General features: G+C 46.7%; 1 protein-coding gene across 2 annotated transcripts in view; it reads right to left on the bottom strand.

Annotated features, from left to right (window-relative positions):
- Nucleotides 1-13,614, bottom strand: part of znf469 (zinc finger protein 469) — a 66,291-nt gene that overhangs the window by 30,051 nt on the left and 22,626 nt on the right. For both annotated transcript variants that reach the window (XM_030426216.1, XM_030426217.1), the window contains exon 2: nt 13,077-13,296. The gene's annotated coding sequence lies outside the window, so the exon portion shown is untranslated. The remainder of the gene's footprint in view (nt 1-13,076; nt 13,297-13,614) is intronic.

Below are 13,614 nucleotides of genomic sequence, written 5' to 3'. Positions count from 1 at the left end.
GACTCACAAAAGCCTCGGGGCCAAATAGGTGTGTAATGGCATTGCTTGAGCCTGACTGGCTGACTGGCGTGGTGAGAGGGAACAGTTGACAACATAAGAGTCTGATCCACTCAGCAGTCTCTGCAGCATCATGAACTCATTCTCGCTCTCTCTCGAAGATTCATCTGTCCCACATCTTTCCCAGCTCTCTTCCTTCTTTGCCTTTTTTTTTTTTTTTTTTTTGTGTAGCTCTTACTCCGTCTCTGCCCTCCCACTTGTGCTCCATTTTCCATCTTAATCCCTCCCTCCTCTCTCGTCCTCTTTCTCTCCTCTTTTTTGTTTGGTCCTCAGCAGCACTTTGACTCTCTCTCTCTGCGGAGACAGACTCTTTAACGAGCCTGCCCCAGTGGGCAGTAGACAGAGAGGGGAGGTTATTTTTAGATTGCGCACAGATTAAAAGTGGAACGTTTTTCTCCATCCTTGTAAAGAGTCCTCTTCCCTCTCTTTTCAGTCTGTAATGGAGTTTAGCATCTCTGTGGGGGATCTCGTGTTACCTCCCCCGCACATACTCCTCCTTCCCCTCCGCCAGACTCATCCCACCACCACCACCACCACCACCACCACCAACACACTCATCCTCTCCAAACACTGACATCATTCAACAGACCTAACTCCTTCCTCCTGCCTGTGGGGGCTGCTCTGTTCTGTCTGTACACCGTGAAATGGGTTGAGTCTCAGCCCCTGACACAAATCAAGCGATGGGAGGAAAAAAAAACTTCGCGGTCAGAAAACACACATCTGCCGGAGGGAAAAAAAAATGAAAAAAGAGCCCGATATATCATTACATCCTTGGTGCAGTTCTCCTCACATGACCTCTTTTCCCCTCGTCGGCACTGCCACATTAGACGGGTGGTGGCTCCGACATGCACAAACGTACACACACTGTTAAAAAGGGTGTTAAAAAGAATAAATCACACTACTGCCTTAGGAACAATTAGACCAGGGCTTTATCCGGTAGTCTGGGAGGTGACGGGTGAGCTTACTTCAGCGTTTTCCTGTCTTGGACCAAAACCAAAGTCTGACTTTTTCCTCCGTACTCTGCACACACACACACACACAAGGAAACACACACTTCCCCTGGCATGTGGATCACCTCATCTCTGGCCTGAACTGGTGAAGTGAGAGGGGGAGACATGGCCCTCTGGGTTTTACTAGTCCTACTCTCGCTGACCCATGCCGGGGTCTAAAGTCGGATGCAGCTCCTGTTACTTTCCCTTGAAAACAGTCCCGTTCCCTTTGAAAATATTCTGTTTTTAGCATCGCAGCTTTTTCCCTCGCCCTTAATTTGAAGGAGTGAGCTCTCAGGGAGCGGGTGATATTGCGTGGTAGTCGGCCTGGCAGGGACCGAGCAGGAAATCTTTCATTAAAACTCACTCAGAGTCCATCATGACTCGAGCTCTGTGTTGGATGTTGAATAATAAGTGACATAGAGCAACTCTGTTTGAGGAGTTTGTAATGTGTTCCATCACAGCCCGCCTAATGAGCCCTGGGAACCCGGTTGAAAATCAGCAGTCGAGATAAATCAGAGATTAAAAAGGACTACAATTTTAAGCTTCTGATGGACAGCGATGTTTGAAGTCGTTCTTGCGGGCGTGTGCGCACTTGATCAAAGACTTCTCGCCAAACGCAAAACCTTCGCCATATTCTCACAATGGAGCCGGGAACAAAGAGCGGAGAGTGTGAGCAGCTTGCCGTCGGAAAAAGAAAAAGTGAAAAATGAGGAGGGGAAAGTGATAAAGACAAACCAGAGGAGTCTAATCACAGAGCACCATGGCGACTTCTGCTGCATCAAACCACTTCAAATGGCTCCTCCTCGAGCATATTTTATTGATGCTTTGGGAGCCGCAGTTAGAAAACAAGGAACACATTTGGGCTAATTGTCAATCACACGTAAAAATATCTATGCGGGATATGTAACTTTATCCAAAACACATGGGCGCAGCTGAGAGACCACAGAGAGAGATGTATCCAACTGTTGCACCAAAACACTGCCACCCCCACTCATTCTTATCCTTCCCTGCTTCATCCCCCTCGCTAGGAAAAAAAAAGCACGGAAAACAGAATATCAGCAATAACGTTCTTCCGTGAAATAGAATCGCTGAGGCCGAGCATGTCATTTGATAATCAGAAAGCAGACGAGCGCCTCTGGGAATATGAAGAGCCCTGTGGCAGCTCTGGCTCAGGCCCAGTTTTTGCTGTAGTTAGAGGGGAAACCTGATAGTAATACCCCCGCTGGTGCCCACCCTCTCTCTCTCTCTCTCTCCTGCTACACCCCTCTGAGTCTGTCATTCTAGCTGAAGGGGGGTGCCTGGACCACAGTGATAGTCTCGGATCTCGCAGAGCCGTGAGGATTTTAAAACCCAGGTGCAGCATCAGTATAGCTCTCCCTGGAGCATCAGAGACCGTCTGGAGACGAGAGAGAAAGAGTGGCGGAGGAGGAGGGAAGACAGACAAGGAGCTGTTCAGGAGCAGGGAGAGCGAAGGGAGATAACATCAGTGTTCTCTGCTGATAGCGAGACAGTCCGGGGGGATTCCCTCGCCCTCCTCTCATGTGCACGCCTGTGTCTACAAGACGACTAAGCTCCTTAGATGTGTTTAAGCTTCTCAAATTAAAGTAGCTGAGAGAAAGGGGCATTTGTGGTCCGGGGCGATGAGCTGCCTATTATGCTTTCCATTGTTAGAAGGAACCTGAAAGCCTGAGGTTTCCTTTTTCAGACCTGCGGCAGGAAAAGCCTTTCTGCTCCAGGGCTACAGAGCGTTTATGTTGTTAGCATACCTGGAGCTGTGCCTCCTGCAGAAAACATCCTCATTAAGCCCCGGCTCTCAGGCAGAGGCATTTCTTTCAGCGGGGCCTGGCTGCTGCATGCGATGACTGGTAAAGCTGATTCACCGACTCGGATGTAATGCCCTCTTAATAAGTGCGAGTCAACATATGCAGCAAAAAACTAAATATAAAACTTTCAGGCAGCTTTATCTTTATTCCTGCTGAGAGCTCGTTCTTAAATGCACAGTGTGCGATTTCTGCCATTTAAGGTCTCTCTATCAAAACAAACACAAGGCGCAAGAAGCGTGGGATCATGGGAGTTGTTGTCCCCATTGTTACCATGACTGAAGGATAAATATATATATGTGACTCAGACAGAAATGTCCAAAGACAAACCAGTGTAATTCAGTTAAGATTAGTCACCATCTGGCATTTCCCCCGGAAGTTATACCAAAAGGCGACCTGATGAAACACACCAAAACGATGGACTTCTTCTTCTAAACATTTGGAAATATTGTACACGTAGACAACTCAACAAAACATATGTGACATATCATGTCTTTAAATCCTGAACTACTGAACCACATTCATGCGTCATAAAAAAAAGGTATATAAATCTGCAGGGTTCCTTTTTTTTTATGTCTGCAGAAGAAAAAAATGAAAGTTATACAGCTATGGCATGATGACACTTTGGAAGAATTCCAGCCGTACGTAGCTTTCCAGAGTCAACATCCTTACGATAATGCTGTCAGCGTGAGCATGATTCAATACTGTGCTAACACATGTAGCATGACAGCTATCCCGAGGCTACATAAACACCGCAGCACCAACCCCACCGCACCTCATACTGACGAGGCCATTGTTAGCCCACTGTGAGTGGATCGCTCCCAAAATCTGTGAATACATCCGCCTCCACGGTACGCTATCTGTAGCTGTGGCTCACGGGGAGAAGCTCTGTTGGTTTAGCCCAGCTGCACAAGCCCACTCACCAGATCTGGAGAAAGGTGAAAGCTTTTTGAAAGTCAACCCAAAAGTTTGGTTTCTAAAAACTCCTCGAGCAAAGGTGGACTATGTAGTGTGAAATAATGTGCACCACTTGATTTATAGCTACAGATACCGATTAATAGTAATCAAGGAGACATGACATGATGATAACCAGCGATGTACAGTAACTAAGCACAATTTACTCAAGTACTGTACTACTCATTTCCATTTTATCATCTATCTATTCAGATGGATGCTGAATATGGGATCCAATAATCAGCCAGGATGTCAATCGGTCCATCCCTAATTCAATCCAAAACATTATTTGCTATCCTGGCCTCAAGGAGAACCCAGAGGGCTAACACTATCTCCAGTATCAGTGTTCATTTTCGGCCTCGCTGCTCGTCCAGGAGCCGATAGCATCTCGCAGGCTGTCAATCTGACGTCTGAAATCAGATGCAGGGTGAAACAGATTGGCAGATGAAGCCACACTCTTTGAGTTCCCCCGCTGCTTTAACCTCTCCCATCTGCGTCAGCAGTCACACATGGTTCGCATAACAAATCCCTTTCTTCTCTGTGGCAGTTTAAGGCTACATGCAAACACGGAAATGAGATATACACTACTGTGCTGAGGCTGAGTCTTGAGGGGTGGGCACCGACTTTCTGCTGCAGAGATATCGCCAACAGATAGCCAAGAGCAACCACGAGGGGCCATTTAAACAAAAACACATGTGGGTGTGTGTGTATAAATGGCACACCCACCCACACACACCCACACACACACACACACACACACACACACACACAGGCTCAGTCAGCTGTGGTGAAGTGGATGACCATTCTGTAAAAGGCCTTAAAGTCAAGTGGGTTCAGGCAGATTGAGAGATGCAACATGAAACAGGATTGCTCCCACTGTGACAGGAAACAAACTTCGCCTCCAGGACTGTTATTAATGTTTAAATGAGACTTTTTTTTTTTCTTGGACAGATGGATTTCCTGTTTTTGCGATCACTGAAGTACCAATTTATGTCTTGGCAAGTGTGACAGTGAGCTGATGAAAAGTGGTAAATTCACATGAATAAACACATTTATTATTTCCCCCCCTTTTTTTTGATCCCTTTAAATTTACTTTCCCAAAACTTAAAACCAAAAGGAAGAATCTGGGATACAAATGGCAAAACTGAATAAAAAGAAAGAATCAGGCAGATTAAAGGTGCATTCAAAGCAGTCTGACACTCCCCTCAAATGACAATGTTTAACTTTAATTTATACTCAAGTTTGTCATTACTCCACCCCGTCACTTCACCCATCTGTGCCTCCCATTTCTACAGCCCAGCCACCTGTTTTAGCCCTATAAACGTCAGTGTATTACCCTCGAAAAGTGAATGTTCTGCACTCAAAAGGTTTGTGTGAACACGCTGCATCTCTTTGCACGCTGTGTGGCTGTATATATTCCCGCCTCTTTGTCTGTTTCCTGCAACTTCGCAGCACAGATACATCTCGATCCACTCTCATGTGAAGGGAAATGGACGAATGTGAGGGGAATGCAGACAGTCAAGGACCTTTTTCTTTTTTTTTTTTTTAAAGAGACACAGGCTGTCGTAGATCAAGATAGAGAGGTCGTAAAATTTCAATGGACCTTCTGGCACTGAGGAGCTGAGGAAATGTGGCGCAATCAGTCTATTACTTTTGCCAAATCTAAATAAATCCCATCCAATCTGGTTCAATTTGTTTCCAGAACTGAGAATTATTTGTACGAGTTTACACACCCACACGGTGTTAGCCTCCTTGTCAAGCTCTGCCTGAGGTCATGAAGTTGTGTGCTTGCATGGGTAACTTTTTCAGTGTGTGGGTGGCAGTCGAAGATCCTTAAAGTTGAGGGAGTTCACACGCACACATGCACACACACACACACACACACACACACGAACACACACAACTCCCCCCCCCCACCACCACCCCCCGAAACAACAGCCTCTGTGAATGTTTGGCTGTGCCAGCTGTGTGAGCTCGAGGCTGGGTGTGGGGTGTATACAATTGTCTGACAGGCTGCATGGTGTGTATACACATAGTCATAAACAGAATCTGGAGCGGAAGCGCTGATCACCTAGATGTGCTTGACCTTACGAACTGTTATGCTTTCACTGTGTGTAATATTTGGCCCTTACGGCTGGGGGAAACACTGGGCGCAGCACTGGAGCCGCGAGCCAAAAAAACTGCAGTGCGAGTGTGTGTGTACACGCGGGAGAATTTTTTACCGATTTCATCTTTTTCGCTCACGGTCCTGTATGGGGAGTAAATATAAATCATCCGAAGGTCTGTTTGCGTGTCTGCGCATGCGAGTGTGTAAACATGTCTGTGTCCAAGTCTTTGAAGCTGACCACAGTGGCACTGCGCTGTAGTGAACTTCGGGAGGGAGACCCGCAGAGACCCACATTTTATGTCAAAAAACATCTGCATTTATATATAATTACTCTCAAAAAAACAGAATTAGAAGAACAGAATTATATGTGTGGTGCAAAAGTGGGAAAAAAAAAACTCTTTCTGCGTTGCCAGCTTGTTGGAAGAGGAGCTCCTTAAATATCCTCGGCATAAAACGGCGGCTGCTGCTGGCCGAACACCTGAGAGAACAGACGAACAGATCACCTGGATTCTGGAGGCCGTCATACCACACAGGTGAGGCAAGCGCTGCTTTTACAAACATTCGAAACCCTGTTTTCATAGGATGACAGTTCAACCTTCTGACCCGAGGGAAATCTCCCTTTAAAACACTTGTGTCTAAGAGCAACAAGTGATTGAAAGCGTTGTCAGGATGTGGAGCTTTTCCACTGATGCAGCGAGATGTGGGTCACCGGGAGGCTACAGAGAGGCTGTCTGATGACTGTATCATCCAAATGCAGTTTTCCCTTTCTCTGTGTCTGTTTCTGTGCGTGTGTGTGTGTGCGACTGAATGGGAAAAACGACCACCGAAGTGCTAGCAGACAGCCATACGTCTTCTAGCACTTCGTGTCACTGCGGCTTTCAAGAAGCCACTGTGAACTCCCTGAGCAAACAGCGAGGCAGCACAGTGCGGGACGGAGATCTGGCAAACATGCCCGTTTGAACCGGAAATATTCCGCGGGGTCAGGGCTTATAGCTGTTTGAGCTGGGGACACTCGAGAGGAACTGGCAAATACATGTGTGTTTGAAGGCCAAACAGTGCGGAAGGCAGAGCTCCCATGGGGAATCTGACAGTGAAGCCTCCACAATGCTGACGGTTTACATAAGAAGGCACAGAGGGAAAAGATTACCCTCCATGAAACTAAGGTGCTATTCCCAGCTCCCCGAGGCTGGAGCACAATGGATTCCTTCGTATTTAGATTGGTTGTGGAATAAACTATACTGTGCGTACACGTATACCGCACACTGAGAGACGGAGACAGAGAGAGATTCATTATCCCATTCTTCAATGGCAGGAGGTGCCAGGTTCATTGACTGACAGAGCTAATTAGAGAGGCATGAAAGTTTAGGCAGCATGTGACTCCTCTGACCCATAAAAAAACCTGTCATGTTTGTTGGTTCAATTGAGGGCATCCTCCTTTTCATTTTCATCCAACAATGGATATCGAGTTTCGCTCACAAACAGCCACAGCGGAAGCTTCAAGTAAAAAAAAAAACCCGGTGTTGTTTGTATGAGTGGCAGATTATTCCAAATAATAGCGAGGCTGAGATAACTTCACTCCACCCCGGTGGGCAATGTGAGATAAAACATAACAGAAAAAAAAGAAATTCCATCTTTCTGGCAAAGTGGTGCCTCCTCTCTGAACCTTTCTAAAATGACATGCCTGTCAACACTTAAAATGAATGTGGTCATCTGTCCATGACACAGATTGCTGTGCCACGGATGACAGTCATCAGTAGTCCTAGACACGAGCTTTGAAGTGAGACCACAGCACTCCTTTCCACCCAGTTCTCATGGCTTTTCCTCTAAATAGAGCATGACATCAGACACCGCACAGGTCTACCGGCCCGAGCCCAAAACAAATGTGTCCAAACAATGCCACATCTGGAGCGAAACCCAGGAGTGAGAGGGGAAGAGCAGGAATGTGGCGGAAAAGGGGTTGAAAAAGGGAAAGCGGTCCTAAAGCTGTTTAGCTCTAGGACCCTGGCCAAGGCGTCTGGGGATGTGCCTGAGCTATAATCTACTGGTGATTCCCTTTTGCTTCGCTCCCCCTAAAAGTCCTGATGTCACAACTGCAGAACCGAGCATCAGGCGGAATGAAGACGTGAAGTGCTTCTGCCTTTCATGGTGCACGATAGTGACGTGTATTCATGTCTGTTTTCAATTCAGCACACTGAAAAGTCCACTACAGGCATCCACGGAGCAAAGTAACTTCTATGGTGGTATCCCAACTTTAACAGTCAAAGTTCCAGAAAGTTCGCAAGAAGGTTAAAATAGAAAAAAACAATATCTTGTTTGATTTGGCGCATTCTCCTGATTTTTTTCCTGCGAATACAGGAGGAGGTCTTCAGAAAGTCTTCTCGGGCAGCCTGTTCTTGTTGTCACTGTCAAAAGCAATCAGAGCTGCCAGGTCTGCATTCAGGCAGCAGAAGGAGTCGAGGAGCAGGCGAAATATTCAGGCCAATTTTCTGCCTGTTGGATAGAGTGTCTAATAAACTCATGACGGCTGATCCAGCAGTTATTTGTCAGCGGACACGTAGTAAACCGCCTTCCATCTGACAGAGATACTTGGACTTACAGTTAAGAATGCATAAAATGTATGCGAGGATGCACCGACACGTAAACGTACATGCGCACGGCAGAAGCACACAGACACATAAGTCTCTTGAGTCTGGAAGTGGATTTGTGTGGGAGCTCAGGGGGCCTTTTAGATTGAAGGTGCGACCTGACAAACAGAGACGTACGGTAGGATGGAAAATATGCCGAATGTGTCCTGTTTGAAGAAGAGGACGGAGATAGGGAGGGATGGGAGGAGAGGCAGGAGGTGGAGAGAGAGCTGAGGGACTCTCCTCTCCCATAAGTCATGTGTTTTACATCTGAGTCTGCTCAGCTCAGAAGCATCGGCCTCCGAATCCTCCTCACAGGCTCGGTTCTACGTGTGGGCTGACCGGCACCATCGGCTGGAGAGGGCACCAGAGAGGATGGAGGACAAAGTAACTGATAACTTTGACGCGTCTGCGTATTTTCAAGGTCTTTATAAGTTACATCAGAGACAGCAGTTCACCTCTGAAAGCATCCCGATGATACAAAAAAAAACTGACAGGGATGCTGAATGGAAAATGAAGGAAAAAGAGGCTAAAAGTGAAAATGCAGTTGCTATAATTAAAGCACATTTTGAGTCAGAACTAAGTTAATCATGCCAACGTACCCTCAATATCTATAGCCGAAACAATGAAAACATATTAACTGTTAGTTCAAATTGAATGGAGACAGAAGTCAGCCATGCAAAATGAGAAAGAAGGAACTTTTCATCCTCAGATCCTTGTGTAGCAACTAGACTATAGATAAGATAAGGTAAGATGAGAGAAGATAATCCTGTATTGATCCCCCAGAGGAGACTTGCTATGACTCTTAGAGTAGCAGGACTTGACGTACACAGAGGATGTTTGATAAGGTATATTATAAGTTTGTTTCAATCACCAAAGTTTGTAAATCAAGAATTAACACAGGCCTGTATGATGATTTTTTAACCATGCAAGGCATATTTTTTAATTACATATTCAAATTATATTATACATCTTTAAAAAAGGGCAAAGAAATCAAGGTTTGGCTGTTAAATGAAAGGAAAAAGAAGCTTTTACAACCAACTCTGATGTTTCTCTTTTAAGTGACAAATCTGTTCATTCAAATCTAAATCTGATTATCTATCACACATTCAAAACTCACAGCGTTCTGGTACGACCAAGTCAGGACATTTTCCCCTTTTCTTTTCTTCCCCCTTGATGTTGTGTTTGTCGCTCACGTTAAAGTAACAACACTTTTAAACTGCTCCCTGGGGCCACATCACAAACCTTGTCCTGAGGGGAATATCTACAATATGTTGATGCCAGCTGTCAGTAAAATAGTTGGGACACGAGTATCATATGGCAGTCACACGTCCAGTTTGTTTGATAATTCAAATGTTGACAGTGAGATAATAATACTAATGGCAATCTAATCTGTATCTACAAATCAGAGAAGACGTTGGCTTGAATGAGAAGATTACCAAAAGCATTTGAATCTAAGTCTGTATGATCCCATGCGGTGTCTTCCCCACAAGTATTGTGCATTTGTCTGAGTCCAGATGAGCAAAGCAATGAGTTGCAGAGGGACAACAAGACCAGCTGGTCCAAATGTTTGCTGAAGAACCCTCCAGCAAACATACATCATAAAGCTCGACGTAATGAAGATGTATTTTAACGACTCATCACCTCCTTAAAATACATCCCGACCAGTCATTTCACACCATATAACACTAGTGATGAAGAGCAGATTAAGCCTATGACTCAGGCATTTTCCCTCTGAAGTCGAGGTCATTGTTAGCCTTTCACTGCAGCAGCCTAATGAAAGTCAGCTCAGCCCTGTCAGGAGGGAGGCAGGGAGGTCGGAGGTCATGACGGTATCAGTCAACATGGGAATTAAGGGATGAATAACCTCCCTGCTCTTATGTAACCTCAGTGACTGGTAGGAACAGTACCTGCTGAGCAGATAATAAACCAACCTTATAGTCACAATCATGCCGCTTAGACACCGAGCAAGATTTAATACTAAGACCCGGAGGATTATGATTAACAGTCTTTAGCAGATGAAGATGCAAATGTGTGTGAGTCATGAAAAGAAAAAGGGTCTCTTTAGAGCGTTAAATCACACTTCCTGAAGTTATCTTTCTGTCCACACTTCAATCTCCTGACACTCTCTGGTTACAGTGAAGTCATCCTGCCTGCATACATTTTCCCAGGATCCCTGAGGATGAATCTTTAGAAGACTCTACTGTTGCAAGTGTTGATCTTTCCTTACATCTCTGTCCCAGTAATCATGCATATGTGTGGTGGCGGTGGTGACGGCGGAAGAGTGGGTGGGTGGGTGGGGGGGAGCGGTGGGACCGTCGGGGAGTCTAGAGTTACGTTAGCAGGCAGCGTGAGAGGCGGGAGGTGGTAGCGGGGTCAGAGTTCACGGTGCCCTCACAAACAAATGAGCCTCCCCCGGTGAGGAAGTCAACAGGAGATGCCTTCCACGGCAGCTTCACGAGCCCTAGCAACAGCAACGGCTGGCAAACATGTGTGTGACAAATGTCCCATCTGAACCAATGACAGGGTCTCAATCATCACCATATGGGGTTGCCACACAAACATGTCATGCAAACACAGCAGGGAGTGTGGGAGACAGACTGCAGGGGTGGAAGAGGGACAGAGGAAGGAGGGGGGAGGCAGCAGACACAATAAAAAAAATACACCACGGCTGATATTGATAAAATGTGTCATGAACTGTTGATACGGGTGACGCAGCAACGCGGATGAAACGTTGCTGGAGGCTCACTGGTGGTCTGTTTACAATAGAGGCTGACTCACAGCTGAGCAGACTGCTGCATAGGGTTAAAACTGTTATGATGACTCCCTGTTGGGAAACTCATGGGAGACTCGCTGCTGTTGGCTGGACTGCAATTAAGCAGGTTTTTACTGCAGATTCTATTGTTGCCCTTTGGGGCTTAATGACCAGCAAACAGTCTCACGATGGCCTCCTTCTGCCATTCCCTCCCACTAAATCTCATTTTATACACATGGTCCTAACTGACAGACCAGACGAACACACAAACACACACACTCACACACACACATAGCATTGCTCTCTCTCTCTCTTTTAGGTTCCTTTAAAAGATTTTTTATAGAAACTCCTGTGACCCCTGATAGGTCCTCCTCTTTTCTTACGAATCTTTATTTATATGGTAGCCACGATGTTTTCAATCAGCCCTTTTTTGAATTTCAACACTTTCATCTGATAATTTTATTTGCCTCAGCCTTCTGTCTGTCCTCTATCTCATGCTGTTCTAGTATTTTCCTCTCTCTCTCTCTCTCTCTCTTGCTCTCCCCCTCTCCAGCTCTGGAAAGTACATTCGCACAGTTCAACTGTGACACAAGGACCGTCTCCTTCATGGCAGACCACGCTTGTGTTTTTTCAATTAAGCCGGGCTCCTGTACACTATTCATTTGGGAAACCATAATTCTCATGGCCCGGCAGAAAACTAATGGAAAGTCGCTTAGGTTTTTTTTTCCGGGAGAAGTATCGGAAAGACCCGTTCCCCAGAAGCGTGTCTGAATAGTGGGGATGGAGAATAAAACCATAGGAATACTGCCGATGAGAATATGAGAGGTGTTGATAGGAGGTGAAGGCTCCACCGAGGGGTATCAGGGTGCAAGAACTCATGGGGTGAAAGGGAGCAGGAAGGAGGTGAGTGAAAGAATACAGATGGATGGATTTCCAAGGGAATGTGGATGAAAGTGAGTGAAGTCGCAGGCCGGATCTGAATTGCCCAGCGGGGAGGAGGACAGATCCACTGAAATCACTTCAAAGCCTGGTGTCACTGGGCTGCAGATGAGGACAGACTGTCTCCTGTCCTTTTATATTTACAGGGATGATCCTCAATATAGCGCAATGGCATGCCTTAAACTGCAATCAGCAGTGTAAATAAACAATTCCACACGTGCCCACACACAGTCCGGGTCAGTACCACTGCCCTGTACATTCATTTAACAGCTCATTTAAAGTTAAAGGGTAGTATCATGTGTTATATATGGCTGCATAGACTCGCAAGAGACCAACGATAAAAGTCAACGCATGGGAACTCCTCAACTTATTCACCTGACAACCAAAACAGAATAATGATTGAATATCCAACTTCCAGTCAACTCTTCCAAAAGTTCCCATCCCATATCTGTGTCCCATCTTCCTTTTTTCCAGGACGTCTCAGCCCTCGGTCTGACCCTCCTCCTCGCATGACCAGTAGGAGCCATTTATCACCATTAACATAAACCTTTCACTGAATGCTGACTCAGTTTGCGTTCATACATAAACAGTGCAGGAAACGTGCCAAACGCACAGACGTGCGCACAAAATGCAACGAGTCCATGTGTGCACACCGACCTACCACTGCACATTACTGTATGTGCACACACACGTTCAAAGTGGGAGGGACCTAAAGCAGACAGCCCACGTTACACCCACCCCCCCACCCCCCCACCACAACAATCAACAGAGACAGACAGACAGTGAGGCAGGAGCAGCACACGAGCAGGAGACAGTCTGAAGTCTTACCTCAAGAGTATTGCTGTGGAGCCGATACAAGGGAAAGCCTCATGACTGTAGCGGTCCCACTCAGTCTCGGGGTCTCTTTGTATCTCTCAGCTGTGGGAGACAGGCGCTGAGACGCGGCAGCAGCGCGGAGCAGAGCGGACTGACGCTCGGCACACTTTTACAGGCGGAGAAAGCAGTGGAGCCGCGCAGACCCCGGGCCCGTCCGCTCACACTCTGCCTTCTGAGGATGAAAAGAGAAGACTTCATTACCAGCTGCAGACCACGCCTCCAACCCCTCCAGTCTCCCTCCTCCTGAGCCCTCTCTCCCTCCCTCCTCTCCTCCCTCGCTACCTCCCCGCTTCCCTTCCACACTCCCAGCCAGTAGCACGCTCCAGGGCCTGTCCCGGCCAAGAGAGGGGAAGCAGACTGCCAAAGAAAACCTCCCAACCCCTCTGACTGCCAGCGCTGTGCAGTGCACACACAGAGAGAGAGAGAGAGAGAGAGAGAGAGAGAGGGAGAGGGGGGGGGGGGGGACGGAGAGAGATGAGAAAGGAGATGA

This window comes from Sparus aurata, chromosome 8 (genome assembly GCF_900880675.1).
Source record: "Sparus aurata chromosome 8, fSpaAur1.1, whole genome shotgun sequence".
In the NCBI taxonomy this organism is placed as follows: Eukaryota; Metazoa; Chordata; class Actinopteri; order Spariformes; family Sparidae; genus Sparus; species Sparus aurata.
This window is presented reverse-complemented; position numbering and strand designations above follow the sequence as displayed.